At 45.5% G+C, this 24,821-nt stretch overlaps 64 non-coding genes across 64 annotated transcripts; all 64 read left to right on the top strand.

Annotated features, from left to right (window-relative positions):
* Positions 1-262: 262 nt before the first annotated feature.
* Positions 263-344, top strand: trnas-gcu (transfer RNA serine (anticodon GCU)). Its single transcript has one exon. It is a non-coding gene; the product is annotated as a tRNA-Ser (tRNA).
* A 155-nt stretch (positions 345-499) lies between these two features.
* trnas-gcu (transfer RNA serine (anticodon GCU)) lies at positions 500-581 on the top strand. The gene has a single exon. It is a non-coding gene; the product is annotated as a tRNA-Ser (tRNA).
* A 382-nt stretch (positions 582-963) lies between these two features.
* trnas-gcu (transfer RNA serine (anticodon GCU)) lies at positions 964-1,045 on the top strand. The gene has a single exon. It is a non-coding gene; the product is annotated as a tRNA-Ser (tRNA).
* A 155-nt stretch (positions 1,046-1,200) lies between these two features.
* On the top strand, positions 1,201-1,282 carry trnas-gcu (transfer RNA serine (anticodon GCU)). The gene has a single exon. It is a non-coding gene; the product is annotated as a tRNA-Ser (tRNA).
* A 629-nt stretch (positions 1,283-1,911) lies between these two features.
* Positions 1,912-1,993, top strand: trnas-gcu (transfer RNA serine (anticodon GCU)). The gene has a single exon. It is a non-coding gene; the product is annotated as a tRNA-Ser (tRNA).
* Positions 1,994-2,385: 392 nt separating this feature from the next.
* Positions 2,386-2,467, top strand: trnas-gcu (transfer RNA serine (anticodon GCU)). Its single transcript has one exon. It is a non-coding gene; the product is annotated as a tRNA-Ser (tRNA).
* A 155-nt stretch (positions 2,468-2,622) lies between these two features.
* On the top strand, positions 2,623-2,704 carry trnas-gcu (transfer RNA serine (anticodon GCU)). The gene has a single exon. It is a non-coding gene; the product is annotated as a tRNA-Ser (tRNA).
* Positions 2,705-2,859: 155 nt separating this feature from the next.
* Positions 2,860-2,941, top strand: trnas-gcu (transfer RNA serine (anticodon GCU)). Its single transcript has one exon. It is a non-coding gene; the product is annotated as a tRNA-Ser (tRNA).
* A 155-nt stretch (positions 2,942-3,096) lies between these two features.
* On the top strand, positions 3,097-3,178 carry trnas-gcu (transfer RNA serine (anticodon GCU)). The gene has a single exon. It is a non-coding gene; the product is annotated as a tRNA-Ser (tRNA).
* Positions 3,179-3,570: 392 nt separating this feature from the next.
* On the top strand, positions 3,571-3,652 carry trnas-gcu (transfer RNA serine (anticodon GCU)). Its single transcript has one exon. It is a non-coding gene; the product is annotated as a tRNA-Ser (tRNA).
* Positions 3,653-4,281: 629 nt separating this feature from the next.
* Positions 4,282-4,363, top strand: trnas-gcu (transfer RNA serine (anticodon GCU)). The gene has a single exon. It is a non-coding gene; the product is annotated as a tRNA-Ser (tRNA).
* Positions 4,364-4,755: 392 nt separating this feature from the next.
* On the top strand, positions 4,756-4,837 carry trnas-gcu (transfer RNA serine (anticodon GCU)). The gene has a single exon. It is a non-coding gene; the product is annotated as a tRNA-Ser (tRNA).
* A 155-nt stretch (positions 4,838-4,992) lies between these two features.
* On the top strand, positions 4,993-5,074 carry trnas-gcu (transfer RNA serine (anticodon GCU)). Its single transcript has one exon. It is a non-coding gene; the product is annotated as a tRNA-Ser (tRNA).
* Positions 5,075-5,229: 155 nt separating this feature from the next.
* On the top strand, positions 5,230-5,311 carry trnas-gcu (transfer RNA serine (anticodon GCU)). The gene has a single exon. It is a non-coding gene; the product is annotated as a tRNA-Ser (tRNA).
* Positions 5,312-5,466: 155 nt separating this feature from the next.
* On the top strand, positions 5,467-5,548 carry trnas-gcu (transfer RNA serine (anticodon GCU)). Its single transcript has one exon. It is a non-coding gene; the product is annotated as a tRNA-Ser (tRNA).
* Positions 5,549-5,940: 392 nt separating this feature from the next.
* trnas-gcu (transfer RNA serine (anticodon GCU)) lies at positions 5,941-6,022 on the top strand. Its single transcript has one exon. It is a non-coding gene; the product is annotated as a tRNA-Ser (tRNA).
* A 629-nt stretch (positions 6,023-6,651) lies between these two features.
* Positions 6,652-6,733, top strand: trnas-gcu (transfer RNA serine (anticodon GCU)). The gene has a single exon. It is a non-coding gene; the product is annotated as a tRNA-Ser (tRNA).
* A 392-nt stretch (positions 6,734-7,125) lies between these two features.
* Positions 7,126-7,207, top strand: trnas-gcu (transfer RNA serine (anticodon GCU)). Its single transcript has one exon. It is a non-coding gene; the product is annotated as a tRNA-Ser (tRNA).
* Positions 7,208-7,363: 156 nt separating this feature from the next.
* trnas-gcu (transfer RNA serine (anticodon GCU)) lies at positions 7,364-7,445 on the top strand. The gene has a single exon. It is a non-coding gene; the product is annotated as a tRNA-Ser (tRNA).
* Positions 7,446-7,839: 394 nt separating this feature from the next.
* On the top strand, positions 7,840-7,921 carry trnas-gcu (transfer RNA serine (anticodon GCU)). Its single transcript has one exon. It is a non-coding gene; the product is annotated as a tRNA-Ser (tRNA).
* A 155-nt stretch (positions 7,922-8,076) lies between these two features.
* Positions 8,077-8,158, top strand: trnas-gcu (transfer RNA serine (anticodon GCU)). Its single transcript has one exon. It is a non-coding gene; the product is annotated as a tRNA-Ser (tRNA).
* Positions 8,159-8,313: 155 nt separating this feature from the next.
* Positions 8,314-8,395, top strand: trnas-gcu (transfer RNA serine (anticodon GCU)). Its single transcript has one exon. It is a non-coding gene; the product is annotated as a tRNA-Ser (tRNA).
* A 155-nt stretch (positions 8,396-8,550) lies between these two features.
* Positions 8,551-8,632, top strand: trnas-gcu (transfer RNA serine (anticodon GCU)). The gene has a single exon. It is a non-coding gene; the product is annotated as a tRNA-Ser (tRNA).
* Positions 8,633-8,787: 155 nt separating this feature from the next.
* Positions 8,788-8,869, top strand: trnas-gcu (transfer RNA serine (anticodon GCU)). The gene has a single exon. It is a non-coding gene; the product is annotated as a tRNA-Ser (tRNA).
* Positions 8,870-9,024: 155 nt separating this feature from the next.
* Positions 9,025-9,106, top strand: trnas-gcu (transfer RNA serine (anticodon GCU)). Its single transcript has one exon. It is a non-coding gene; the product is annotated as a tRNA-Ser (tRNA).
* Positions 9,107-9,498: 392 nt separating this feature from the next.
* On the top strand, positions 9,499-9,580 carry trnas-gcu (transfer RNA serine (anticodon GCU)). Its single transcript has one exon. It is a non-coding gene; the product is annotated as a tRNA-Ser (tRNA).
* Positions 9,581-10,209: 629 nt separating this feature from the next.
* On the top strand, positions 10,210-10,291 carry trnas-gcu (transfer RNA serine (anticodon GCU)). The gene has a single exon. It is a non-coding gene; the product is annotated as a tRNA-Ser (tRNA).
* Positions 10,292-10,446: 155 nt separating this feature from the next.
* On the top strand, positions 10,447-10,528 carry trnas-gcu (transfer RNA serine (anticodon GCU)). The gene has a single exon. It is a non-coding gene; the product is annotated as a tRNA-Ser (tRNA).
* A 392-nt stretch (positions 10,529-10,920) lies between these two features.
* Positions 10,921-11,002, top strand: trnas-gcu (transfer RNA serine (anticodon GCU)). Its single transcript has one exon. It is a non-coding gene; the product is annotated as a tRNA-Ser (tRNA).
* A 392-nt stretch (positions 11,003-11,394) lies between these two features.
* trnas-gcu (transfer RNA serine (anticodon GCU)) lies at positions 11,395-11,476 on the top strand. Its single transcript has one exon. It is a non-coding gene; the product is annotated as a tRNA-Ser (tRNA).
* A 155-nt stretch (positions 11,477-11,631) lies between these two features.
* trnas-gcu (transfer RNA serine (anticodon GCU)) lies at positions 11,632-11,713 on the top strand. The gene has a single exon. It is a non-coding gene; the product is annotated as a tRNA-Ser (tRNA).
* Positions 11,714-11,868: 155 nt separating this feature from the next.
* trnas-gcu (transfer RNA serine (anticodon GCU)) lies at positions 11,869-11,950 on the top strand. The gene has a single exon. It is a non-coding gene; the product is annotated as a tRNA-Ser (tRNA).
* Positions 11,951-12,105: 155 nt separating this feature from the next.
* On the top strand, positions 12,106-12,187 carry trnas-gcu (transfer RNA serine (anticodon GCU)). Its single transcript has one exon. It is a non-coding gene; the product is annotated as a tRNA-Ser (tRNA).
* A 629-nt stretch (positions 12,188-12,816) lies between these two features.
* Positions 12,817-12,898, top strand: trnas-gcu (transfer RNA serine (anticodon GCU)). The gene has a single exon. It is a non-coding gene; the product is annotated as a tRNA-Ser (tRNA).
* A 155-nt stretch (positions 12,899-13,053) lies between these two features.
* Positions 13,054-13,135, top strand: trnas-gcu (transfer RNA serine (anticodon GCU)). The gene has a single exon. It is a non-coding gene; the product is annotated as a tRNA-Ser (tRNA).
* Positions 13,136-13,764: 629 nt separating this feature from the next.
* Positions 13,765-13,846, top strand: trnas-gcu (transfer RNA serine (anticodon GCU)). Its single transcript has one exon. It is a non-coding gene; the product is annotated as a tRNA-Ser (tRNA).
* Positions 13,847-14,238: 392 nt separating this feature from the next.
* On the top strand, positions 14,239-14,320 carry trnas-gcu (transfer RNA serine (anticodon GCU)). Its single transcript has one exon. It is a non-coding gene; the product is annotated as a tRNA-Ser (tRNA).
* A 156-nt stretch (positions 14,321-14,476) lies between these two features.
* On the top strand, positions 14,477-14,558 carry trnas-gcu (transfer RNA serine (anticodon GCU)). Its single transcript has one exon. It is a non-coding gene; the product is annotated as a tRNA-Ser (tRNA).
* A 394-nt stretch (positions 14,559-14,952) lies between these two features.
* Positions 14,953-15,034, top strand: trnas-gcu (transfer RNA serine (anticodon GCU)). Its single transcript has one exon. It is a non-coding gene; the product is annotated as a tRNA-Ser (tRNA).
* A 155-nt stretch (positions 15,035-15,189) lies between these two features.
* On the top strand, positions 15,190-15,271 carry trnas-gcu (transfer RNA serine (anticodon GCU)). The gene has a single exon. It is a non-coding gene; the product is annotated as a tRNA-Ser (tRNA).
* Positions 15,272-15,426: 155 nt separating this feature from the next.
* trnas-gcu (transfer RNA serine (anticodon GCU)) lies at positions 15,427-15,508 on the top strand. The gene has a single exon. It is a non-coding gene; the product is annotated as a tRNA-Ser (tRNA).
* A 155-nt stretch (positions 15,509-15,663) lies between these two features.
* Positions 15,664-15,745, top strand: trnas-gcu (transfer RNA serine (anticodon GCU)). Its single transcript has one exon. It is a non-coding gene; the product is annotated as a tRNA-Ser (tRNA).
* A 155-nt stretch (positions 15,746-15,900) lies between these two features.
* Positions 15,901-15,982, top strand: trnas-gcu (transfer RNA serine (anticodon GCU)). Its single transcript has one exon. It is a non-coding gene; the product is annotated as a tRNA-Ser (tRNA).
* A 155-nt stretch (positions 15,983-16,137) lies between these two features.
* On the top strand, positions 16,138-16,219 carry trnas-gcu (transfer RNA serine (anticodon GCU)). The gene has a single exon. It is a non-coding gene; the product is annotated as a tRNA-Ser (tRNA).
* A 155-nt stretch (positions 16,220-16,374) lies between these two features.
* trnas-gcu (transfer RNA serine (anticodon GCU)) lies at positions 16,375-16,456 on the top strand. The gene has a single exon. It is a non-coding gene; the product is annotated as a tRNA-Ser (tRNA).
* Positions 16,457-16,611: 155 nt separating this feature from the next.
* On the top strand, positions 16,612-16,693 carry trnas-gcu (transfer RNA serine (anticodon GCU)). Its single transcript has one exon. It is a non-coding gene; the product is annotated as a tRNA-Ser (tRNA).
* Positions 16,694-16,848: 155 nt separating this feature from the next.
* On the top strand, positions 16,849-16,930 carry trnac-gca (transfer RNA cysteine (anticodon GCA)). Its single transcript has one exon. It is a non-coding gene; the product is annotated as a tRNA-Cys (tRNA).
* Positions 16,931-18,007: 1,077 nt separating this feature from the next.
* On the top strand, positions 18,008-18,089 carry trnas-gcu (transfer RNA serine (anticodon GCU)). The gene has a single exon. It is a non-coding gene; the product is annotated as a tRNA-Ser (tRNA).
* A 155-nt stretch (positions 18,090-18,244) lies between these two features.
* Positions 18,245-18,326, top strand: trnas-gcu (transfer RNA serine (anticodon GCU)). Its single transcript has one exon. It is a non-coding gene; the product is annotated as a tRNA-Ser (tRNA).
* Positions 18,327-18,481: 155 nt separating this feature from the next.
* On the top strand, positions 18,482-18,563 carry trnas-gcu (transfer RNA serine (anticodon GCU)). The gene has a single exon. It is a non-coding gene; the product is annotated as a tRNA-Ser (tRNA).
* Positions 18,564-18,956: 393 nt separating this feature from the next.
* trnas-gcu (transfer RNA serine (anticodon GCU)) lies at positions 18,957-19,038 on the top strand. The gene has a single exon. It is a non-coding gene; the product is annotated as a tRNA-Ser (tRNA).
* Positions 19,039-19,193: 155 nt separating this feature from the next.
* On the top strand, positions 19,194-19,275 carry trnas-gcu (transfer RNA serine (anticodon GCU)). The gene has a single exon. It is a non-coding gene; the product is annotated as a tRNA-Ser (tRNA).
* A 155-nt stretch (positions 19,276-19,430) lies between these two features.
* Positions 19,431-19,512, top strand: trnas-gcu (transfer RNA serine (anticodon GCU)). The gene has a single exon. It is a non-coding gene; the product is annotated as a tRNA-Ser (tRNA).
* Positions 19,513-19,667: 155 nt separating this feature from the next.
* Positions 19,668-19,749, top strand: trnas-gcu (transfer RNA serine (anticodon GCU)). The gene has a single exon. It is a non-coding gene; the product is annotated as a tRNA-Ser (tRNA).
* Positions 19,750-20,615: 866 nt separating this feature from the next.
* Positions 20,616-20,697, top strand: trnas-gcu (transfer RNA serine (anticodon GCU)). Its single transcript has one exon. It is a non-coding gene; the product is annotated as a tRNA-Ser (tRNA).
* A 629-nt stretch (positions 20,698-21,326) lies between these two features.
* Positions 21,327-21,408, top strand: trnas-gcu (transfer RNA serine (anticodon GCU)). The gene has a single exon. It is a non-coding gene; the product is annotated as a tRNA-Ser (tRNA).
* Positions 21,409-21,800: 392 nt separating this feature from the next.
* Positions 21,801-21,882, top strand: trnas-gcu (transfer RNA serine (anticodon GCU)). Its single transcript has one exon. It is a non-coding gene; the product is annotated as a tRNA-Ser (tRNA).
* Positions 21,883-22,037: 155 nt separating this feature from the next.
* On the top strand, positions 22,038-22,119 carry trnas-gcu (transfer RNA serine (anticodon GCU)). Its single transcript has one exon. It is a non-coding gene; the product is annotated as a tRNA-Ser (tRNA).
* Positions 22,120-22,959: 840 nt separating this feature from the next.
* Positions 22,960-23,041, top strand: trnas-gcu (transfer RNA serine (anticodon GCU)). The gene has a single exon. It is a non-coding gene; the product is annotated as a tRNA-Ser (tRNA).
* A 155-nt stretch (positions 23,042-23,196) lies between these two features.
* trnas-gcu (transfer RNA serine (anticodon GCU)) lies at positions 23,197-23,278 on the top strand. Its single transcript has one exon. It is a non-coding gene; the product is annotated as a tRNA-Ser (tRNA).
* A 156-nt stretch (positions 23,279-23,434) lies between these two features.
* trnas-gcu (transfer RNA serine (anticodon GCU)) lies at positions 23,435-23,516 on the top strand. Its single transcript has one exon. It is a non-coding gene; the product is annotated as a tRNA-Ser (tRNA).
* A 394-nt stretch (positions 23,517-23,910) lies between these two features.
* On the top strand, positions 23,911-23,992 carry trnas-gcu (transfer RNA serine (anticodon GCU)). Its single transcript has one exon. It is a non-coding gene; the product is annotated as a tRNA-Ser (tRNA).
* A 155-nt stretch (positions 23,993-24,147) lies between these two features.
* trnas-gcu (transfer RNA serine (anticodon GCU)) lies at positions 24,148-24,229 on the top strand. The gene has a single exon. It is a non-coding gene; the product is annotated as a tRNA-Ser (tRNA).
* Positions 24,230-24,621: 392 nt separating this feature from the next.
* On the top strand, positions 24,622-24,703 carry trnas-gcu (transfer RNA serine (anticodon GCU)). Its single transcript has one exon. It is a non-coding gene; the product is annotated as a tRNA-Ser (tRNA).
* Positions 24,704-24,821: the final 118 nt, after the last annotated feature.

Consider the following 24,821-nt stretch of genomic DNA (forward strand, 5'->3'; position numbering starts at 1 on the left):
AGCCAAAGTTCCTTGTAGACGCATGACGAGGTGGCCGAGTGGTTAAGGCGATGGACTGCTAATCCATTGTGCTCTGCACACGTGGGTTCAAATCCCATCCTCAACGATGGTTGTCTTTAGTGTTCGAGAGTGCCAGGCAAAGTTGTTTAAAGCACTTTGGTTTAACGGACTTACCACCGCTTTAACGTTTAACTACTTTAAAGTAATCATCCTAAACATAGCTGCAGAAAAACACCAGAGCCAAAGTTCCTTGTAGACGAATGACGAGGTGGCCGAGTGGTTAAGGCGATGGACTGCTAATCCATTGTGCTCTGCACACGTGGGTTCAAATCCCATCCTCGTCGATGGTTGTCTTTAGTGTTCGAGAGTGCAAGGCAAAGTTGTTTAAAGCACTTTGCTTTAACGTACTTACCACCGCTTTAACGTTTAACTACTTTAAAGTAATCATCCTAAACATAGCTGCAGAAAAACACCAGAGCCCAGTTTCATGCAGACGTGAGACGAGGTGGCCGAGTGGTTAAGGCGATGGACTGCTAATCCATTGTGCTCTGCACGCGTGGGTTCGAATCCCATCTTCGTCGTTTGATGTCTTTAGTGTTCGAGAGTGCCAGGCAAAGTTGTTTGAAGCACTTTGCTTTAATGTACCTACCACCGCTTTAACGTTTAACCACTTTAAAGTAATCATCCTAAACATAGCTGCAGAAAAACACCAGAGCCCAGTTTCATGCAGACGTGTGACGAGGTGGCCGAGTGGTTAAGGCGATGAACTGCTAATCCATTGTGCTCTGCACGCGTGGGTTCGAATCCCATGGTTGTCTTTAGTGTTCGAGAGTGCCAGGCAAAGTTGTTTAAAGCACTTTGCTTTAACGTACTTACCACCGCTTTAACGTTTAACCACTTTAAAGTAATCATCCTAAACATAGCTGCAGAAAAACACCCCATCCCAGTTTAATGCAGCCGCGTGACGAGGTGGCCGAGTGGTTAAGGCGATGGACTGCTAATCCATTGTGCTCTGCACGCGTGGGTTCGAATCCCATCCTCGTCGATGGTTGTCTTTAGTGTTCGAGAGTGCCAGGCAAAGTTTTTTAAAGCACTTTGCTTTAACGTACTTACCACCGCTTTAACGTTTAACTACTTTAAAGTAATCATCCTAAACATATATGCAGAAAAACATCACATCCCAGTTTCATGCAGACACGTGACGAGGTGGCCGAGTGGTTAAGGCGATGGACTGCTAATCCATTGTGCTCTGCACGCGTGGGTTCGAATCCCATCCTCGTCGTTTGATGTCTTTAGTGTTCGAGAGTGCCAGGCAAAGTTGTTTGAAGCACTTTGCTTTAATGTACCTACCACCGCTTTAACGTTTAACCACTTTAAAGTAATCATCCTAAACATAGCTGCAGAAAAACACCAGAGCCCAGTTTCATGCAGACGTGTGACGAGGTGGCCGAGTGGTTAAGGCGATGGACTGCTAATCCATTGTGCTCTGCACGCGTGGGTTCGAATCTCATCCTCGTCGATGGTTGTCTTTAGTGTTCGAGAGTGCCAGGCAAAGTTTTTTAAAGCACTTTGCTTTAACGTACTTACCACCGCTTTAACGTTTAACTACTTTAATGTAATCATCCTAAACATAGCTGCAGAAAAACACCCCATCCCAGTTTAATGCAGCCGCGTGACGAGGTGGCCGAGTGGTTAAGGCGATGGTTTGCTAATCCATTGTGCTCTGGACGCGTGGGTTTGAAACCCATCCTCAACGATGGTTGTCTTTAGTGTTCGAGAGTGCCAGGCAAAGTTTTTTAAAGCACTTTGCTTTAACGTACTTACCACCGCTTTAACGTTTAACTACTTTAAAGTAATCATCCTCAACATAGATGCAGAAAAAAATCACATCCCAGTTTCATGCAGACACGTGACGAGGTGGCCGAGTGGTTAAGGCGATGGACTGCTAATCCATTGTGCTCTGCACGCGTGGGTTCGAATCCCATCCTCGTCGTTTGATGTCTTTAGTGTTCGAGAGTGCCAGGCAAAGTTGTTTGAAGCACTTTGCTTTAATTTACCTACCACCGCTTTAACGTTTAACCACTTTAACGTAATCATCCTAAACATAGCTGTAGAAAAACACCCCATCCCATTTTAATTCAGCCGCGTGACGAGGTGGCTGAGTGGTTAAGGCGATGGACTGCTAATCCATGGTGCTCTGCACGCGTTGGTTCGAATCCCATCCTCGTCGATGGTTGTCTTTAGTGTTCGAGAGTGCAAGGCAAAGTTGTTTAAAGCACTTTGCTTTAACGTACTTACCACCGCTTTAACGTTTAACTACTTTAAAGTAATCATCCTAAACATAGATGCAGAAAAACATCACATCCCAGTTTCATGCAGACACGTGACGAGGTGGCCGAGTGGTTAAGGCGATGGACTGCTAATCCATTGTGCTCTGCACGCGTGGGTTCGAATCCCATCCTCGTCGTTTGATGTCTTTAGTGTTCGAGAGTGCCAGGCAAAGTTGTTTGAAGCACTTTGCTTTAATGTACCTACCACCGCTTTAACGTTTAACCACTTTAACGTAATCATCCTAAACATAGCTGCAGAAAAACACCACATTCCAATTCCAAGCAGACGCATGACGAGGTGGCCGAGTGGTTAAGGCGATGGACTGCTAATCCATTGTGCTCTGCACACGTGGGTTCAAATCCCATCCTCGTCGATGGTTGTCTTTAGTGTTCGAGAGTGCAAGGCAAAGCTGTTTAAAGCACTTTGCTTTAACGTACTTACCACCGCTTTAACGTTTAACTACTTTAAAGTAATCATCCTAAACATAGCTGCAGAAAAACACCAGAGCCCAGTTTCATGCAGACGTGAGACGAGGTGGCCGAGTGGTTAAGGCGATGGACTGCTAATCCATTGTGCTCTGCACGCGTGGGTTCGAATCCCATCTTCGTCGTTTGATGTCTTTAGTGTTCGAGAGTGCCAGGCAAAGTTGTTTGAAGCACTTTGCTTTAATGTACCTACCACCGCTTTAACGTTTAACCACTTTAAAGTAATCATCCTAAACATAGCTGCAGAAAAACACCAGAGCCCAGTTTCATGCAGACGTGTGACGAGGTGGCCGAGTGGTTAAGGCGATGGACTGCTAATCCATTGTGCTCTGCACGCGTGGGTTCGAATCCCATCCTCGTCGATTGTTGTCTTTAGTGTTCGAGAGTGCCAGGCAAAGTTGTTTAAAGCACTTTGCTTTAACGTACTTACCACCGCTTTAACGTTTAACCACTTTAAAGTAATCATCCTAAACATAGCTGCAGAAAAACACCAGAGCCCAGTTTCATGCAGACGTGTGACGAGGTGGCCGAGTGGTTAAGGCGATGGACTGCTAATCCATTGTGCTCTGCACGTGTGGGTTTGAATCCCATCCTCGTCGATGGTTGTCTTTAGTGTTCGAGAGTGCCAGGCAAAGTTTTTTAAAGCACTTTGCTTTAACGTACTTACCACCGCTTTAACGTTTAACTACTTTAAAGTAATCATCCTAAACATAGATGCAGAAAAACATCACATCCCAGTTTCATGCAGACACGTGACGAGGTGGCCGAGTGGTTAAGGCGATGGACTGCTAATCCATTGTGCTCTGCACGCGTGGGTTCGAATCCCATCCTCGTCGTTTGATGTCTTTAGTGTTCGAGAGTGCCAGGCAAAGTTGTTTGAAGCACTTTGCTTTAATGTACCTACCACCGCTTTAACGTTTAACCACTTTAAAGTAATCATCCTAAACATAGCTGCAGAAAAACACCAGAGCCCAGTTTCATGCAGACGTGTGACGAGGTGGCCGAGTGGTTAAGGCGATGGACTGCTAATCCATTGTGCTCTGCACGCGTGGGTTCGAATCTCATCCTCGTCGAAGGTTGTCTTTAGTGTTCGAGAGTGCCAGGCAAAGTTTTTTAAAGCACTTTGCTTTAACGTACTTACCACCGCTTTAACGTTTAACTACTTTAATGTAATCATCCTAAACATAGCTGCAGAAAAACACCCCATCCCAGTTTAATGCAGCCGCGTGACGAGGTGGCCGAGTGGTTAAGGCGATGGTTTGCTAATCCATTGTGCTCTGGACGCGTGGGTTTGAAACCCATCCTCAACGATGGTTGTCTTTAGTGTTCGAGAGTGCCAGGCAAAGTTTTTTAAAGCACTTTGCTTTAACGTACTTACCACCGCTTTAACGTTTAACTACTTTAAAGTAATCATCCTCAACATAGATGCAGAAAAAAATCACATCCCAGTTTCATGCAGACACGTGACGAGGTGGCCGAGTGGTTAAGGCGATGGACTGCTAATCCATTGTGCTCTGCACGCGTGGGTTCGAATCCCATCCTCGTCGTTTGATGTCTTTAGTGTTCGAGAGTGCCAGGCAAAGTTGTTTGAAGCACTTTGCTTTAATTTACCTACCACCGCTTTAACGTTTAACCACTTTAACGTAATCATCCTAAACATAGCTGTAGAAAAACACCCCATCCCATTTTAATTCAGCCGCGTGACGAGGTGGCTGAGTGGTTAAGGCGATGGACTGCTAATCCATGGTGCTCTGCACGCGTTGGTTCGAATCCCATCCTCGTCGATGGTTGTCTTTAGTGTTCGAGAGTGCAAGGCAAAGTTGTTTAAAGCACTTTGCTGTAACGTACTTACCACCGCTTTAACGTTTAACTACTTTAAAGTAATCATCCTAAACATAGATGCAGAAAAACATCACATCCCAGTTTCATGCAGACACGTGACGAGGTGGCCGAGTGGTTAAGGCGATGGACTGCTAATCCATTGTGCTCTGCACGCGTGGGTTCGAATCCCATCCTCGTCGTTTGATGTCTTTAGTGTTCGAGAGTGCCAGGCAAAGTTGTTTGAAGCACTTTGCTTTAATGTACCTACCACCGCTTTAACGTTTAACCACTTTAACGTAATCATCCTAAACATAGCTGCAGAAAAACACCACATTCCAATTCCAAGCAGACGCATGACGAGGTGGCCGAGTGGTTAAGGCGATGGACTGCTAATCCATTGTGCTCTGCACACGTGGGTTCAAATCCCATCCTCGTCGATGGTTGTCTTTAGTGTTCGAGAGTGCAAGGCAAAGCTGTTTAAAGCACTTTGCTTTAACGTACTTACCACCGCTTTAACGTTTAACTACTTTAAAGTAATCATCCTAAACATAGCTGCAGAAAAACACCAGAGCCCAGATTCATGCAGACGTGAGACGAGGTGGCCGAGTGGTTAAGGCGATGGACTGCTAATCCATTGTGCTCTGCATGCGTGGGTTCGAATCCCATCTTCGTCGTTTGATGTCTTTAGTGTTCGAGAGTGCCAGGCAAAGTTGTTTGAAGCACTTTGCTTTAATGTACCTACCACCGCTTTAACGTTTAACCACTTTAAAGTAATCATCCTAAACATAGCTGCAGAAAAACACCAGAGCCCAGTTTCATGCAGACGTGTGACGAGGTGGCCGAGTGGTTAAGGCGATGGACTGCTAATCCATTGTGCTCTGCACGCGTGGGTTCGAATCCCATCCTCGTCGATTGTTGTCTTTAGTGTTCGAGAGTGCCAGGCAAAGTTGTTTAAAGCACTTTGCTTTAACGTACTTACCACCGCTTTAACGTTTAACCACTTTAAAGTAATCATCCTAAACATAGCTGCAGAAAAACACCAGAGCCCAGTTTCATGCAGACGTGTGACGAGGTGGCCGAGTGGTTAAGGCGATGGACTGCTAATCCATTGTGCTCTGCACGTGTGGGTTTGAATCCCATCCTCGTCGATGGTTGTCTTTAGTGTTCGAGAGTGCCAGGCAAAGTTTTTTAAAGCACTTTGCTTTAACGTACTTACCACCGCTTTAACGTTTAACTACTTTAAAGTAATCATCCTAAACATAGATGCAGAAAAACATCACATCCCAGTTTCATGCAGACACGTGACGAGGTGGCCGAGTGGTTAAGGCGATGGACTGCTAATCCATTGTGCTCTGCACGCGTGGGTTCGAATCCCATCCTCGTCGTTTGATGTCTTTAGTGTTCGAGAGTGCCAGGCAAAGTTGTTTGAAGCACTTTGCTTTAATGTACCTACCACCGCTTTAACGTTTAACCACTTTAAAGTAATCATCCTAAACATAGCTGCAGAAAAACACCAGAGCCCAGTTTCATGCAGACGTGTGACGAGGTGGCCGAGTGGTTAAGGCGATGGACTGCTAATCCATTGTGCTCTGCACGCGTGGGTTCGAATCTCATCCTCGTCGATGGTTGTCTTTAGTGTTCGAGAGTGCCAGGCAAAGTTTTTTAAAGCACTTTGCTTTAACGTACTTACCACCGCTTTAACGTTTAACTACTTTAATGTAATCATCCTAAACATAGCTGCAGAAAAACACCCCATCCCAGTTTAATGCAGCCGCGTGACGAGGTGGCCGAGTGGTTAAGGCGATGGTTTGCTAATCCATTGTGCTCTGGACGCGTGGGTTTGAAACCCATCCTCAACGATGGTTGTCTTTAGTGTTCGAGAGTTCCAGGCAAAGTTTTTTAAAGCACTTTGCTTTAACGTACTTACCACCGCTTTAACGTTTAACTACTTTAAAGTAATCATCCTCAACATAGATGCAGAAAAAAATCACATCCCAGTTTCATGCAGACACGTGACGAGGTGGCCGAGTGGTTAAGGCGATGGACTGCTAATCCATTGTGCTCTGCACGCGTGGGTTCGAATCCCATCCTCGTCGTTTGATGTCTTTAGTGTTCGAGAGTGCCAGGCAAAGTTGTTTGAAGCACTTTGCTTTAATTTACCTACCACCGCTTTAACGTTTAACCACTTTAACGTAATCATCCTAAACATAGCTGTAGAAAAACACCCCATCCCATTTTAATTCAGCCGCGTGACGAGGTGGCTGAGTGGTTAAGGCGATGGACTGCTAATCCATGGTGCTCTGCACGCGTTGGTTCGAATCCCATCCTCGTCGATGGTTGTCTTTAGTGTTCGAGAGTGCAAGGCAAAGTTGTTTAAAGCACTTTGCTTTAACGTACTTACCACCGCTTTAACGTTTAACTACTTTAAAGTAATCATCCTAAACATAGCTGCAGAAAAACACCAGAGCCCAGTTTCATGCAGACGTGAGACGAGGTGGCCGAGTGGTTAAGGCGATGGACTGCTAATCCATTGTGCTCTGCACGCGTGGGTTCGAATCCCATCTTCGTCGTTTGATGTCTTTAGTGTTCGAGAGTGCCAGGCAAAGTTGTTTGAAGCACTTTGCTTTAATGTACCTACCACCGCTTTAACAGTTAACCACTTTAAAGTAATCATCCTAAACATAGCTGCAGAAAAACACCAGAGCCAAAGTTCCTTGTAGACGCATGACGAGGTGGCCGAGTGGTAAAGGCGATGGACTGCTAATCCATTGTGCTCTGCACGCGTGGGTTCGAATCCCATCTTCGTCGTTTGATGTCTTTAGTGTTCGAGAGTGCCAGGCAAAGTTGTTTGAAGCACTTTGCTTTAATGTACCTACCACCGCTTTAACGTTTAACCACTTTAAAGTAATCATCCTAAACATAGCTGCAGAAAAACACCAGAGCCAAAGTTCCTTGTAGACGCATGACGAGGTGGCCGAGTGGTTAAGGCGATGGACTGCTAATCCATTGTGCTCTGCACACGTGGGTTCAAATCCCATCCTCAACGATGGTTGTCTTTAGTGTTCGAGAGTGCCAGGCAAAGTTGTTTAAAGCACTTTGGTTTAACGGACTTACCACCGCTTTAACGTTTAACTACTTTAAAGTAATCATCCTAAACATAGCTGCAGAAAAACACCAGAGCCAAAGTTCCTTGTAGACGAATGACGAGGTGGCCGAGTGGTTAAGGCGATGGACTGCTAATCCATTGTGCTCTGCACACGTGGGTTCAAATCCCATCCTCGTCGATGGTTGTCTTTAGTGTTCGAGAGTGCAAGGCAAAGTTGTTTAAAGCACTTTGCTTTAACGTACTTACCACCGCTTTAACGTTTAACTACTTTAAAGTAATCATCCTAAACATAGCTGCAGAAAAACACCAGAGCCCAGTTTCATGCAGACGTGAGACGAGGTGGCCGAGTGGTTAAGGCGATGGACTGCTAATCCATTGTGCTCTGCACGCGTGGGTTCGAATCCCATCTTCGTCGTTTGATGTCTTTAGTGTTCGAGAGTGCCAGGCAAAGTTGTTTGAAGCACTTTGCTTTAATGTACCTACCACCGCTTTAACGTTTAACCACTTTAAAGTAATCATCCTAAACATAGCTGCAGAAAAACACCAGAGCCCAGTTTCATGCAGACGTGTGACGAGGTGGCCGAGTGGTTAAGGCGATGAACTGCTAATCCATTGTGCTCTGCACGCGTGGGTTCGAATCCCATCCTCGTCGATGGTTGTCTTTAGTGTTCGAGAGTGCCAGGCAAAGTTGTTTAAAGCACTTTGCTTTAACGTACTTACCACCGCTTTAACGTTTAACCACTTTAAAGTAATCATCCTAAACATAGCTGCAGAAAAACACCCCATCCCAGTTTAATGCAGCCGCGTGACGAGGTGGCCGAGTGGTTAAGGCGATGGACTGCTAATCCATTGTGCTCTGCACGCGTGGGTTCGAATCCCATCCTCGTCGATGGTTGTCTTTAGTGTTCGAGAGTGCCAGGCAAAGTTTTTTAAAGCACTTTGCTTTAACGTACTTACCACCACTTTAACGTTTAACTACTTTAAAGTAATCATCCTAAACATAGATGCAGAAAAACATCACATCCCAGTTTCATGCAGACATGTGACGAGGTGGCCGAGTGGTTAAGGCGATGGACTGCTAATCCATTGTGCTCTGCACGCGTGGGTTAGAATCCCATCCTCGTCGTTTGATGTCTTTAGTGTTCGAGAGTGCCAGGCAAAGTTGTTTGAAGCACTTTGCTTTAATGTACCTACCACCGCTTTAACGTTTAACCACTTTAACGTAATCATCCTAAACATAGCTGCAGAAAAACACCACATTCCAATTTCAAGCAGACGCATGACGAGGTGGCCGAGTGGTTAAGGCGATGGACTGCTAATCCATTGTGCTCTGCACACGTGGGTTCAAATCCCATCCTCGTCGATGGTTGTCTTTAGTGTTCGAGAGTGCAAGGCAAAGTTGTTTAAAGCACTTTGCTTTAACATACTTACCACCGCTTTAACGTTTAACTACTTTAAAGTAATCATCCTAAACATAGCTGCAGAAAAACACCAGAGCCCAGTTTCATGCAGACGTGAGACGAGTTGGCCGAGTGGTTAAGGCGATGGACTGCTAATCCATTGTGCTCTGCACGCGTGGGTTCGAATCCCATCCTCGTCGTTTGATGTCTTTAGTGTTCGAGAGTGCCAGGCAAAGTTGTTTGAAGCACTTTGCTTTAACGTACTTACCACCGCTTTAACGTTTAACCACTTTAAAGTAATCATCCTAAACATAGCTGCAGAAAAACACCAGAGCCCAGTTTCATGCAGACGTGTGACGAGGTGGCCGAGTGGTTAAGGCGATGGACTGCTAATCCATTGTTCTCTGCACGCGTGGGTTCGAATCCCATCCTCGTCGATGGTTGTCTTTAGTGTTCGAGAGTGCCAGGCAAAGTTTTTTAAAGCACTTTGCTTTAACGTACTTACCACCGCTTTAACGTTTAACTACTTTAAAGTAATCATCCTAAACATAGATGCAGAAAAACATCACATCCCAGTTTCATGCAGACACGTGACGAGGTGGCCGAGTGGTTAAGGCGATGGACTGCTAATCCATTGTGCTCTGCACGCGTGGGTTCGAATACCATCTTCGTCGTTTGATGTCTTTAGTGTTCGAGAGTGCCAGGCAAAGTTGTTTGAAGCACTTTGCTTTAATGTACCTACCACCGCTTTAACGTTTAACCACTTTAAAGTAATCATCCTAAACATAGCTGCAGAAAAACACCAGAGCCCAGTTTCATGCAGACGTGTGACGAGGTGGCCGAGTGGTTAAGGCGATGCACTGCTAATCCATTGTGCTCTGCACGCGTGGGTTCGAATCCCATCCTCTTCGATGGTTGTCTTTAGTGTTCGAGAGTGCCAGGCAAAGTTGTTTAAAGCACTTTGCTTTAACGTACTTACCACCGCTTTAACGTTTAACCACTTTAAAGTAATCATCCTAAACATAGCTGCAGAAAAACACCAGAGCCCAGTTTCATGCAGACGTGTGACGAGGTGGCCGAGTGGTTAAGGCGATGGACTGCTAATCCATTGTGCTCTGCACGCGTGGGTTCGAATCCCATCTTCGTCGTTTGATGTCTTTAGTGTTCGAGAGTGCCAGGCAAAGTTGTTTGAAGCACTTTGCTTTAATGTACCTACCACCGCTTTAACGTTTAACCACTTTAAAGTAATCATCCTAAACATAGCTGCAGAAAAACACCAGAGCCCAGTTTCATGCAGACGTGTGACGAGGTGGCCGAGTGGTTAAGGCGATGGACTGCTAATCCATTGTGCTCTGCACGCGTGGGTTCGAATCCCATCCTCGTCGATTGTTGTCTTTAGTGTTCGAGAGTGCCAGGCAAAGTTGTTTAAAGCACTTTGCTTTAACGTACTTACCACCGCTTTAACGTTTAACCACTTTAAAGTAATCATCCTAAACATAGCTGCAGAAAAACACCAGAGCCCAGTTTCATGCAGACGTGTGACGAGGTGGCCGAGTGGTTAAGGCGATGGACTGCTAATCCATTGTGCTCTGCACGTGTGGGTTTGAATCCCATCCTCGTCGATGGTTGTCTTTAGTGTTCGAGAGTGCCAGGCAAAGTTTTTTAAAGCACTTTGCTTTAACGTACTTACCACCGCTTTAACGTTTAACTACTTTAAAGTAATCATCCTAAACATAGATGCAGAAAAACATCACATCCCAGTTTCATGCAGACACGTGACGAGGTGGCCGAGTGGTTAAGGCAATGGACTGCTAATCCATTGTGCTCTGCACGCGTGGGTTCGAATCCCATCCTCGTCGTTTGATGTCTTTAGTGTTCGAGAGTGCCAGGCAAAGTTGTTTGAAGCACTTTGCTTTAATGTACCTACCACCGCTTTAACGTTTAACCACTTTAAAGTAATCATCCTAAACATAGCTGCAGAAAAACACCAGAGCCCAGTTTCATGCAGACGTGTGACGAGGTGGCCGAGTGGTTAAGGCGATGGACTGCTAATCCATTGTGCTCTGCACGCGTGGGTTCGAATCTCATCCTCGTCGATGGTTGTCTTTAGTGTTCGAGAGTGCCAGGCAAAGTTTTTTAAAGCACTTTGCTTTAACGTACTTACCACCGCTTTAACGTTTAACCACTTTAAAGTAATCATCCTAAACATAGCTGCAGAAAAACACCCCATCCCAGTTTAATGCAGCCGCGTGACGAGGTGGCCGAGTGGTTAAGGCGATGGACTGCTAATCCATTGTGCTCTGCACGCGTGGGTTCGAATCCCATCCTCGTCGATGGTTGTCTTTAGTGTTCGAGAGTGCCAGGCAAAGTTGTTTGAAGCACTTTGCTTTAATGTACCTACCACCGCTTTAACGTTTAACCACTTTAACGTAATCATCCTAAACATAGCTGCAGAAAAACACCACATTCCAATTTCAAGCAGACGCATGACGAGGTGGCCGAGTGGTTAAGGCGATGGACTGCTAATCCATTGTGCTCTGCACACGTGGGTTCAAATCCCATCCTCGTCGATGGTTGTCTTTAGTGTTCGAGAGTGCAAGGCAAAGTTGTTTAAAGCACTTTGCTTTAACATACTTACCACCGCTTTAACGTTTAACTACTTTAAAGTAATCATCCTAAACATAGCTGCAGAAAAACACCAGAGCCCAGTTTCATGCAGACGTGAGACGAGGTGGCCGAGTGGTTAAGGCGATGGACTGCTAATCCATTGTGCTCTGCACGCGTGGGTTCGAATCCCATCCTCGTCGTTTGATGTCTTTAGTGTTCGAGAGTGCCAGGCAAAGTTGTTTGAAGCACTTTGCTTTAACGTACTTACCACCGCTTTAACGTTTAACCACTTTAAAGTAATCATCCTAAACATAGCTGCAGAAAAACACCAGAGCCCAGTTTCATGCAGACGTGTGACGAGGTGGCCGAGTGGTTAAGGCGATGGACTGCTAATCCATTGTTCTCTGCACGCGTGGGTTCGAATCCCATCCTCGTCGATGGTTGTCTTTAGTGTTCGAGAGTGCCAGGCAAAGTTTTTTAAAGCACTTTGCTTTAACGTACTTACCACCGCTTTAACGTTTAACTACTTTAAAGTAATCATCCTAAACATAGATGCAGAAAAACATCACATCCCAGTTTCATGCAGACACGTGACGAGGTGGCCGAGTGGTTAAGGCGATGAACTGCTAATCCATTGTGCTCTGCACGCGTGGGTTCGAATACCATCTTCGTCGTTTGATGTCTTTAGTGTTCGAGAGTGCCAGGCAAAGTTGTTTGAAGCACTTTGCTTTAATGTACCTACCACCGCTTTAACGTTTAACCACTTTAAAGTAATCATCCTAAACATAGCTGCAGAAAAACACCAGAGCCCAGTTTCATGCAGACGTGTGACGAGGTGGCCGAGTGGTTAAGGCGATGCACTGCTAATCCATTGTGCTCTGCACGCGTGGGTTCGAATCCCATCCTCTTCGATGGTTGTCTTTAGTGTTCGAGAGTGCCAGGCAAAGTTGTTTAAAGCACTTTGCTTTAACGTACTTACCACCGCTTTAACGTTTAACCACTTTAAAGTAATCATCCTAAACATAGCTGCAGAAAAACACCAGAGCCCAGTTTCATGCAGACGTGTGACGAGGTGGCCGAGTGGTTAAGGCGATGGACTGCTAATCCATTGTGCTCTGCACGCGTGGGTTCGAATCCCATCCTCGTCGATGGTTGTCTTTAGTGTTCGAGAGTGCCAGGCAAAGTTTTTTAAAGCACTTTGCTTTAACGTACTTACCACCGCTTTAACGTTTAACTACTTTAAAGTAATCATCCTAAACATAGATGCAGAAAAACATCACATCCCAGTTTCATGCAGACACGTGACGAGGTGGCCGAGTGGTTAAGGCAATGGACTGCTAATCCATTGTGCTCTGCACGCGTGGGTTCGAATCCCATCCTCGTCGTTTGATGTCTTTAGTGTTCGAGAGTGCCAGGCAAAGTTGTTTGAAGCACTTTGCTTTAATGTACCTACCACCGCTTTAACGTTTAACCACTTTAAAGTAATCATCCTAAACATAGCTGCAGAAAAACACCAGAGCCCAGTTTCATGCAGACGTGTGACGAGGTGGCCGAGTGGTTAAGGCGATGGACTGCTAATCCATTGTGCTCTGCACGCGTGGGTTCGAATCTCATCCTCGTCGATGGTTGTCTTTAGTGTTCGAGAGTGCCAGGCAAAGTTTTTTAAAGCACTTTGCTTTAACGTACTTACCACCGCTTTAACGTTTAACTACTTTAATGTAATCATCCTAAACATAGCTGCAGAAAAACACCCCATCCCAGTTTAATGCAGCCGCGTGACGAGGTGGCCGAGTGGTTAAGGCGATGGTTTGCTAATCCATTGTGCTCTGGACGCGTGGGTTTGAAACCCATCCTCAACGATGGTTGTCTTTAGTGTTCGAGAGTGCCAGGCAAAGTTTTTTAAAGCACTTTGCTTTAACGTACTTACCACCGCTTTAACGTTTAACTACTTTAAAGTAATCATCCTCAACATAGATGCAGAAAAAAATCACATCCCAGTTTCATGCAGACACGTGACGAGGTGGCCGAGTGGTTAAGGCGATGGACTGCTAATCCATTGTGCTCTGCACGCGTGGGTTCGAATCCCATCCTCGTCGTTTGATGTCTTTAGTGTTCGAGAGTGCCAGGCAAAGTTGTTTGAAGCACTTTGCTTTAATTTACCTACCACCGCTTTAACGTTTAACCACTTTAACGTAATCATCCTAAACATAGCTGTAGAAAAACACCCCATCCCATTTTAATTCAGCAGCGTGACGAGGTGGCTGAGTGGTTAAGGCGATGGACTGCTAATCCATGGTGCTCTGCACGCGTTGGTTCGAATCCCATCCTCGTCGATGGTTGTCTTTAGTGTTCGAGAGTGCAAGGCAAAGTTGTTTAAAGCACTTTGCTTTAACGTACTTACCACCGCTTTAACGTTTAACTACTTTAAAGTAATCATCCTAAACATAGCTGCAGAAAAACACCAGAGCCCAGTTTCATGCAGACGTGAGACGAGGTGGCCGAGTGGTTAAGGCGATGGACTGCTAATCCATTGTGCTCTGCACGCGTGGGTTCGAATCCCATCTTCGTCGTTTGATGTCTTTAGTGTTCGAGAGTGCCAGGCAAAGTTGTTTGAAGCACTTTGCTTTAATGTACTTACCACCGCATTAACAGTTAACCACTTTAAAGTAATCATCCTAAACATAGCTGCAGAAAAACACCAGAGCCAAAGTTCCTTGTAGACGCATGACGAGGTGGCCGAGTGGTTAAGGCGATGGACTGCTAATCCATTGTGCTCTGCACGCGTGGGTTCGAATCCCATCTTCGTCGTTTGATGTCTTTAGTGTTCGAGAGTGCCAGGCAAAGTTGTTTGAAGCACTTTGCTTTAATGTACCTACCACCGCTTTAACGTTTAACCACTTTAAAGTAATCATCCTAAACATAGCTGCAGAAAAACACCAGAGCCAAAGTTCCTTGTAGACGCATGATGAGGTGGCCGAGTGGTTAAGGCGATGGACTGCTAATCCATTGTGCTCTAGACACGTGGGTTCAAATCCCATCCTCAACGATGGTTGTCTTTAGTGTTCGAGAGTGCCAGGCAAAGTTGTTTAAAGCACTTTGGTTTAACGGACTTACCACCGCTTTAACGTTTAACTACTTTAAAGTAATCATCCTAAACATAGCTGCAGAAAAACACCAGAGCCAAAGTTCCTTGTAGACGAATGACGAGGTGGCCGAGTGGTTAAGGCGATGGACTGCTAATCCATTGTGCTCTGCACACGTGGGTTCAAATCCCATCCTCGTCGATGGTTGTCTTTAGTGTTCGAGAGTGCAAGGCAAAGTTGTTTAAAGCACTTTGCTTTAACGTACTTACCACCGCTTTAACGTTTAACTACTTTAAAGTAATCATCCTAAACATAGCTGCAGAAAAACACCAGAGCCCAGTTTCATGCAGACGTGAGACGAGGTGGCCGAGTGGTTAAGGCGATGGACTGCTAATCCATTGTGCTCTGCACGCGTGGGTTCGAATCCCATCTTCGTCGTTTGATGTCTTTAGTGTTCGAGAGTGCCAGGCAAAGTTGTTTGAAGCACTTTGCTTTAATGTACCTACCACCGCTTTAACGTTTAACCACTTTAAAGTAATCATCCTAAACATAGCTGCAGAAAAACACCAGAGCCCAGTTTCATGCAGACGTGTGACGAGGTGGCCGAGTGGTTAAGGCGATGAACTGCTAATCCATTGTGCTCTGCACGCGTGGGTTCGAATCCCATCCTCGTCGATGGTTGTCTTTAGTGTTCGAGAGTGCCAGGCAAAGTTGTTTAAAGCACTTTGCTTTAACGTACTTACCACCGCTTTAACGTTTAACCACTTTAAAGTAATCATCCTAAACATAGCTGCAGAAAAACACCCCATCCCAGTTTAATGCAGCCGCGTGACGAGGTGGCCGAGTGGTTAAGGCGATGGACTGCTAATCCATTGTGCTCTGCACGCGTGGGTTCGAATCCCATCCTCGTCGATGGTTGTCTTTAGTGTTCGAGAGTGCCAGGCAAAGTTTTTTAAAGCACTTTGCTTTAACGTACTTACCACCGCTTTAACGTTTAACTACTTTAAAGTAATCATCCTAAACATAGATGCAGAAAAACATCACATCCCAGTTTCATGCAGACATGTGACGAGGTGGCCGAGTGGTTAAGGCGATGGACTGCTAATCCATTGTGCTCTGCACGCGTGGGTTAGAATCCCATCCTCGTCGTTTGATGTCTTTAGTGTTCGAGAGTGCCAGGCAAAGTTGTTTGAAGCACTTTGCTTTAATGTACCTACCACCGCTTTAACGTTTAACCACTTTAACGTAATCATCCTAAACATAGCTGCAGAAAAACACCACATTCCAATTTCAAGCAGACGCATGACGAGGTGGCCGAGTGGTTAAGGCGATGGACTGCTAATCCATTGTGCTCTGCACACGTGGGTTCAAATCCCATCCTCGTCGATGGTTGTCTTTAGTGTTCGAGAGTGCAAGGCAAAGTTGTTTAAAGCACTTTGCTTTAACATACTTACCACCGCTTTAACGTTTAACTACTTTAAAGTAATCATCCTAAACATAGCTGCAGAAAAACACCAGAGCCCAGTTTCATGCAGACGTGAGACGAGGTGGCCGAGTGGTTAAGGCGATGGACTGCTAATCCATTGTGCTATGCACGCGTGGGTTCGAATCCCATCCTCGTCGATTGTTGTCTTTAGTGTTCGAGAGTGCCAGGCAAAGTTGTTTAAAGCACTTTGCTTTAACGTACTTACCACCGCTTTAACGTTTAACCACTTTAAAGTAATCATCCTAAACATAGCTGCAGAAAAACACCAGAGCCCAGTTTCATGCAGACGTGAGACGAGGTGGCCGAGTGGTTAAGGCGATGGACTGCTAATCCATTGTGCTCTGCACGCATGGGTTCAAATCCCATCCTCGTCGATGGTTGTCTTTAGTGTTCGAGAGTGCCAGGCAAAGTTTTTTAAAGCACTTTGCTTTAACGTACTTACCACCGCTTTAACGTTTAACTACTTTAAAGTAATCATCCTAAACATAGATGCAGAAAAACATCACATCCCAGTTTCATGCAGACACGTGACGAGGTGGCCGAGTGGTTAAGGCGATGGACTGCAAATCCATTGTGCTCTGCACGCGTGGGTTCGAATCCCATCCTCGTCGTTTGATGTCTTTAGTGTTCGAGAGTGCCAGGCAAAGTTGTTTGAAGCACTTTGCTTTAATGTACCTACCACCGCTTTAACGTTTAACCACTTTAACGTAATCATCCTAAACATAGCTGAAGAAAAACACCACATTCCAATTTCAAGCAGACGCATGACGAGGAGGCCGAGTGGTTAAGGCGATGGACTGCTAATCCATTGTGCTCTGCACACGTGGGTTCCAATCCCATCCTCGTCGATGGTTGTCTTTAGTGTTCGAGAGTGCAAGGAAAAGTTGTTTAAAGCACTTTGCTTTAACGTACTTACCACCGCTTTAAAGTAATCATCCTAAATATAGCTGCAGAAAAACACCACATTCCAGTTTCATGCAGACGCGTGACGAGGTGGCCGAGTGGTTAAGGCGACGGACTGCTAATCCATTGTGCTCTGCACGCGTGGGTTTGAATCCCATCGTCGTCTTTAGTGTTCGAGAGTGCCAGGCAAAGTTGTTTGAAGCACTTTGCTTTAATGTACCTACTACTGCTTTAACGTTTAACCACTTTAAAGTAATCATCCTAAACATAGATGCACAAAAACACCACATCCCAGTTTCATGCAGACGCGTTACCAGGTGGCCGAGTGGTTAAGGCGATGGACTGCTAATCCATTGTGCTCTGCACGCGTGGGTTCGAATCCCATCCTTGTCGATTGATCTCTTTAGTGTTCGAGAGTGCCAGGCAAAGTTGTTTGAAGCACTTTGCTTTAATGTACCTACCACCGCTTTAACGTTTAACCACTTTAATGTAATCATCCTAAACATAGCTGCAGAAAAACACCCCATCCCAGTTTAATGCAGCCGCGTGACGAGGTGGCCGAGTGGTTAAGGCGATGGATTGCTAATCCATTGTGCTCTGGACGCGTGGGTTTGAAACCCATCCTCAACGATGGTTGTCTTTAGTGTTCGAGAGTGCCAGGCAAAGTTGTTTAAAGCACTTTGCTTTAACGTACTTACCACCGCTTTAACGTTTAACTACTTTAAAGTAATCATCCTCAACATAGATGCAGAAAAACATCACATCCCAGTTTCATGCAGACACGTGACGAGGTGGCCGAGTGGTTAAGGCGATGGACTGCTAATCCATTGTGCTCTGCACGCGTGGGTTCGAATCCCATCCTCGTCGTTTGATGTCTTTAGTGTTCCAGAGTGCCAGGCAAAGTTGTTTGAAGCACTTTGCTTTAATGTACCTACCACCGCTTTAACGTTTAACCACTTTAACGTAATCATCCTAAACATAGCTGCAGAAAAACACCCCATCCCATTTTAATTCAGCCGCGTGACGAGGTGGCTGAGTGGTTAAGGCGATGGACTGCTAATCCATTGTGCTCTGCACGCGTGGGTTCGAATCCCATCCTCGTCGATGGTTGTCTTTAGTGTTCGAGAGTGCAAGGCAAAGTTGTTTAAAGCACTTTGCTTTAACGTACTTACCACCGCTTTAACGTTTAACTACTTTAAAGTAATCATCCTAAACATAGCTGCAGAAAAACACCAGAGCCCAGTTTCTTGCAGACGTGAGACGAGGTGGCCGAGTGGTTAAGGCGATGGACTGCTAATCCATTGTGCTCTGCACGCGTGGGTTCGAATCCCATCTTCGTCGTTTGATGTCTTTAGTGTTCGAGAGTGCCAGGCAAAGTTGTTTGAAGCACTTTGCTTTAATGTACCTACCACCGCTTTAACAGTTAACCACTTTAAAGTAATCATCCTAAACATAGCTGCAGAAAAACACCAGAGCCAAAGTTCCTTGTAGACGCGTGACGAGGAGGCCGAGTGGTTAAGGCGATGGACTGCTAATCCATTGTGCTCTGCACGCGTGGGTTCGAATCCCATCCTCGTCGTTTGATGTCTTTAGTGTTCGAGAGTGCCAGGCAAAGTTGTTTGAAGCACTTTGCTTTAATGTACCTACCACCGCTTTAACGTTTAACCACTTTAACGTAATCATCCTAAACATAGCTGCAGAAAAACACCACATTCCAATTTCAAGCAGACGCATGACGAGGTGGCCGAGTGGTTAAGGCGATGGACTGCTAATCCATTGTGCTCTGCACACGTGGGTTCAAATCCCATCCTCGTCGATGGTTGTCTTTAGTGTTCGAGAGTGCAAGGCAAAGTTGTTTAAAGCACTTTGCTTTAACGTACTTACCACCGCTTTAACGTTTAACTACTTTAAAGTAATCATCCTAAACATAGCTGCAGAAAAACACCAGAGCCCAGTTTCATGCAGACGTGAGACGAGGTGGCCGAGTGGTTAAGGCGATGGACTGCTAATCCATTGTGCTCTGCACGCGTGGGTTCGAATCCCATCTTCGTCGTTTGATGTCTTTAGTGTTCGAGAGTGCCAGGCAGAGTTGTTTGAAGCACTTTGCTTTAATGTACCTACCACCGCTTTAACGTTTAACCACTTTAAAGTAATCATCCTAAACATAGCTGCAGAAAAACACCAGAGCCCAGTTTCATGCAGACGTGTGACGAGGTGGCCGAGTGGTTAAGGCGATGGACTGCTAATCCATTGTGCTCTGCACGCGTGGGTTCGAATCCCATCCTCGTCGATTGTTGTCTTTAGTGTTCGAGAGTGCCAGGCAAAGTTGTTTAAAGCACTTTGCTTTAACGTACTTACCACCGCTTTAACGTTTAACCACTTTAAAGTAATCATCCTAAACATAGCTGCAGAAAAACACCAGAGCCCAGTTTCATGCAGACGTGTGACGAGGTGGCCGAGTGGTTAAGGCGATGGACTGCTAATCCATTGTTCTCTGCACGCGTGGGTTCGAATCCCATCCTCGTTGATGGTTGTCTTTAGTGTTCGAGAGTGCCAGGCAAAGTTTTTTAAAGCACTTTGCTTTAACGTACTTACCACCGCTTTAACGTTTAACTACTTTAAAGTAATCATCCTAAACATAGATGCAGAAAAACATCACATCCCAGTTTCATGCAGACACGTGACGAGGTGGCCGAGTGGTTAAGGCGATGGACTGCTAATCCATTGTGCTCTGCACGCGTGGGTTCGAATACCATCTTCGTCGTTTGATGTCTTTAGTGTTCGAGAGTGCCAGGCAAAGTTGTTTGAAGCACTTTGCTTTAATGTACCTACCACCGCTTTAACGTTTAACCACTTTAAAGTAATCATCCTAAACATAGCTGCAGAAAAACACCAGAGCCCAGTTTCATGCAGACGTGTGACGAGGTGGCCGAGTGGTTAAGGCGATGCACTGCTAATCCATTGTGCTCTGCACGTGTGGGTTCGAATCCCATCCTCGTCGATGGTTGTCTTTAGTGTTCGAGAGTGCCAGGCAAAGTTGTTTAAAGCACTTTGCTTTAACGTACTTACCACCGCTTTAACGTTTAACCACTTTAAAGTAATCATCCTAAACATAGCTGCAGAAAAACACCAGAGCCCAGTTTCATGCAGACGTGTGACGAGGTGGCCGAGTGGTTAAGGCGATGGACTGCTAATCCATTGTGCTCTGCACGCGTGGGTTCGAATCTCATCCTCGTCGATGGTTGTCTTTAGTGTTCGAGAGTGCCAGGCAAAGTTTTTTAAAGCACTTTGCTTTAACGTACTTACCACCGCTTTAACGTTTAACTACTTTAAAGTAATCATCCTAAACATAGATGCAGAAAAACATCACATCCCAGTTTCATGCAGACACGTGACGAGGTGGCCGAGTGGTTAAGGCGATGGACTGCTAATCCATTGTGCTCTGCACGCGTGGGTTCGAATCCCATCCTCGTCGTTTGATGTCTTTAGTGTTCGAGAGTGCCAGGCAAAGTTGTTTGAAGCACTTTGCTTTAATGTACCTACCACCGCTTTAACGTTTAACCACTTTAACGTAATCATCCTAAACATAGCTGCAGAAAAACACCACATTCCAATTTCAAGCAGACGCATGACGAGGTGGCCGAGTGGTTAAGGCGATGGACTGCTAATCCATTGTGCTCTGCATACGTGGGTTCAAATCCCATCCTCGTCGATGGTTGTCTTTAGTGTTCGAGAGTGCAAGGCAAAGCTGTTTAAAGCACTTTGCTTTAACGTACTTACCACCGCTTTAACGTTTAACTACTTTAAAGTAATCATCCTAAACATAGCTGCAGAAAAACACCAGAGCCCAGTTTCATGCAGACGTGAGACGAGGTGGCCGAGTGGTTAAGGCGATGGACTGCTAATCCATTGTGCTCTGCACGCGTGGGTTCGAATCCCATCTTCATCGTTTGATGTCTTTAGTGTTCGAGAGTGCCAGGCAAAGTTGTTTGAAGCACTTTGCTTTAATGTACCTTCCACCGCTTTAACGTTTAACCACTTTAAAGTAATCATCCTAAACATAGCTGCAGAAAAACACCAGAGCCCAGTTTCATGCAGACGTGTGACGAGGTGGCCGAGTGGTTAAGGCGATGGACTGCTAATCCATTGTGCTCTGCACGCGTGGGTTCGAATCCCATCCTCGTCGATTGTTGTCTTTAGTGTTCGAGAGTGCCAGGCAAAGTTGTTTAAAGCACTTTGCTTTAACGTACTTACCACCGCTTTAACGTTTAACCACTTTAAAGTAATCATCCTAAACATAGCTGCAGAAAAACACCAGAGCCCAGTTTCATGCAGACGTGTGACGAGGTGGCCGAGTGGTTAAGGCGATGGACTGCTAATCCATTGTGCTCTGCACGTGTGGGTTTGAATCCCATCCTCGTCGATGGTTGTCTTTAGTGTTCGAGAGTGCCAGGCAAAGTTTTTTAAAGCACTTTGCTTTAACGTACTTACCACCGCTTTAACGTTTAACTACTTTAAAGTAATCATCCTAAACATAGATGCAGAAAAACATCACATCCCAGTTTCATGCAGACACGTGACGAGGTGGCCGAGTGGTTAAGGCGATGGACTGCTAATCCATTGTGCTCTGCACGCGTGGGTTCGAATCCCATCCTCGTCGTTTGATGTCTTTAGTGTTCGAGAGTGCCAGGCAAAGTTGTTTGAAGCACTTTGCTTTAATGTACCTACCACCGCTTTAACGTTTAACCACTTTAACGTAATCATCCTAAACATAGCTGCAGAAAAACACCACATTCCAATTTCAAGCAGACGCGTGACGAGGTGGCCGAGTGGTTAAGGCGATGGACTGCTAATCCATTGTGCTCTGCACGCGTGGGTTCGAATCCCATCCTCGTCGTTTAATGTCTTTAGTGTTCGAGAGTTCCAGGCAAAGTTGTTTGAAGCACTTTGCTTTAATGTACCTACCACTGCTTTAAAGTAATCATCCTAAATATAGCTGCAGAAAAACACCACATTCCAGTTTCATGCAGACGCGTGACGAGGTGGCCGAGTGGTTAAGGCGACGGACTGCTAATCCATTGTGCTCTGCACGCGTGGGTTTGAATCCCATCGTCGTCTTTAGTGTTCGAGAGTGCCAGGCAAAGTTGTTTGAAGCACTTTGCTTTAATGTACCTACTACTGCTTTAACGTTTAACCACTTTAAAGTAATCATCCTAAACATAGATGCACAAAAACACCACATCCCAGTTTCATGCAGACGCGTTACCAGGTGGCCGACTGGTTAAGGCGATGGACTGCTAATCCATTGTGCTCTGCACGCGTGGGTTCGAATCCCATCCTTGTCGATTGATGTCTTTAGTGTTCGAGAGTGCCAGGCACAGTTGTTTGAAGCACTTTGCTTTAATGTACCTACCACCGCTTTAACGTTTAACCACTTTAATGTAATCATCCTAAACATAGCTGCAGAAAAACACCCCATCCCAGTTTAATGCAGCCGCGTGACGAGGTGGCCGAGTGGTTAAGGCGATGGTTTGCTAATCCATTGTGCTCTGGACGCGTGGGTTTGAAACCCATCCTCAACGATGGTTGTCTTTAGTGTTCGAGAGTGCCAGGCAAAGTTTTTTAAAGCACTTTGCTTTAACGTACTTACCACCGCTTTAACGTTTAACTACTTTAAAGTAATCATCCTCAACATAGATGCAGAAAAAAATCACATCCCAGTTTCATGCAGACACGTGACGAGGTGGCCGAGTGGTTAAGGCGATGGACTGCTAATCCATTGTGCTCTGCACGCGTGGGTTCGAATCCCATCCTCGTCGTTTGATGTCTTTAGTGTTCGAGAGTGCCAGGCAAAGTTGTTTGAAGCACTTTGCTTTAATTTACCTACCACCGCTTTAACGTTTAACCACTTTAACGTAATCATCCTAAACATAGCTGTAGAAAAACACCAGAGCCCAGTTTCATGCAGACGTGAGACGAGGTGGCCGAGTGGTTAAGGCGATGGACTGCTAATCCATTGTGCTCTGCACGCGTGGGTTCGAATCCCATCTTCGTCGTTTGATGTCTTTAGTGTTCGAGAGTGCCAGGCAAAGTTGTTTGAAGCACTTTGCTTTAATGTACCTACCACCGCTTTAACAGTTAACCACTTTAAAGTAATCATCCTAAACATAGCTGCAGAAAAACACCAGAGCCAAAGTTCCTTGTAGACGCATGACGAGGTGGCCGAGTGGTTAAGGCGATGGACTGCTAATCCATTGTGCTCTGCACGCGTGGGTTCGAATCCCATCTTCGTCGTTTGATGTCTTTAGTGTTCGAGAGTGCCAGGCAAAGTTGTTTGAAGCACTTTGCTTTAATGTACCTACCACCGCTTTAACGTTTAACCACTTTAAAGTAATCATCCTAAACATAGCTGCAGAAAAACACCAGAGCCAAAGTTCCTTGTAGACGCATGACGAGGTGGCCGAGTGGTTAAGGCGATGGACTGCTAATCCATTGTGCTCTGCACACGTGGGTTCAAATCCCATCCTCAACGATGGTTGTCTTTAGTGTTCGAGAGTGCCAGGCAAAGTTGTTTAAAGCACTTTGCTTTAACGGACTTACCACCGCTTTAACATTTAACTACTTTAAAGTAATCATCCTAAACATAGCTGCAGAAAAACACCAGAGCCAAAGTTCCTTGTAGACGCATGACGAGGTGGCCGAGTGGTTAAGGCGATGGACTGCTAATCCATTGTGCTCTGCACACGTGGGTTCAAATCCCATCCTCGTCGATGGTTGTCTTTAGTGTTCGAGAGTGCAAGGCAAAGTTGTTTAAAGCACTTTGCTTTAACGTACTTACCACCGCTTTAACGTTTAACTACTTTAAAGTAATCATCCTAAACATAGCTGCAGAAAAACACCAGAGCCCAGTTTCATGCAGACGTGAGACGAGGTGGCCGAGTGGTTAAGGCGATGGACTGCTAATCCATTGTGCTCTGCACGCGTGGGTTCGAATCCCATCTTCGTCGTTTGATGTCTTTAGTGTTCGAGAGTGCCAGGCAAAGTTGTTTGAAGCACTTTGCTTTAATGTACCTACCACCGCTTTAACGTTTAACCACTTTAAAGTAATCATCCTAAACATAGCTGCAGAAAAACACCAGAGCCCAGTTTCATGCAGATGTGTGACGAGGCGGCCGAGTGGTTAAGGCGATGGACTGCTAATCCATTGTGCTCTGCACGCGTGGGTTCGAATCCCATCCTCGTCGATGGTTGTCTTTAGTGTTCGAGAGTGCCAGGCAAAGTTGTTTAAAGCACTTTGCTTTAACGTACTTACCACCGCTTTAACGTTTAACCACTTTAAAGTAATCATCCTAAACATAGCTGCAGAAAAACACCAGAGCCCAGTTTCATGCAGACGTGAGACGAGGTGGCCGAGTGGTTAAGGCGATGGACTGCTAATCCATTGTGCTCTGCACGCGTGGGTTCGAATCCCATCCTCGTCGATGGTTGTCTTTAGTGTTCGAGAGTGCCAGGCAAAGTTTTTTAAAGCACTTTGCTTTAACGTACTTACCACCACTTTAACGTTTAACTACTTTAAAGTAATCATCCTAAACATAGATG

The sequence above is a fragment of the Pseudorasbora parva genome, chromosome 22 (assembly GCF_024679245.1).
Source record: "Pseudorasbora parva isolate DD20220531a chromosome 22, ASM2467924v1, whole genome shotgun sequence".
NCBI classification, from domain to species: Eukaryota; Metazoa; Chordata; class Actinopteri; order Cypriniformes; family Gobionidae; genus Pseudorasbora; species Pseudorasbora parva.